This window comes from Vipera berus (genome assembly GCF_964194415.1).
Source record: "Vipera berus genome assembly, chromosome: 15".
Classification (NCBI taxonomy): domain Eukaryota; kingdom Metazoa; phylum Chordata; class Lepidosauria; order Squamata; family Viperidae; genus Vipera; species Vipera berus.
Genome location: NC_138218.1, coordinates 3,211,423 through 3,211,904, shown reverse-complemented (window position 1 = coordinate 3,211,904; position 482 = coordinate 3,211,423).

Genomic DNA, 482 nt, shown 5'->3' with positions numbered 1-482 from the left:
AGGTGAGGGTCCCGCCCCCGCTTCCGGCATTGGGCCGGAAGTGCCCGGAGGCAGGTGAACCCCGGGGGATGCCGGGAGTGGCGGTGGGCGGAGCGCGAGGCCTGGTCGGGCGGGGGAGGGACGGCTGAGGAGGCCCCAGAGCGGCCCTTGGAGCCGCCCGGAATGGCCTGGAAAACGTTCCGGTGACGAAAGGAGTTCGAGTGGAGGGAGGGGGGTTAACTTGCAAATGTGCTGGCAGACAAGCAGGTGCACTGTTTTGCCAGTCAGCTGCAGGAAGAAGAGGAAATTTTATTTTATTTATTTTAATCCCATTTATATCCCACCCTTCTCCGAAGACTCAGGGTGGCTTACAATCTAAGCACAAATCAAATGTGCTTAGCAATATGAGACAGGTGCCAGCCCAGGGTTGGAGGGCTGTGTCTCAGGACACGCTGGCCACGGCAGCAACAGGAGCCCCTTCCGAAGGGGAGATAGGGAGGAAA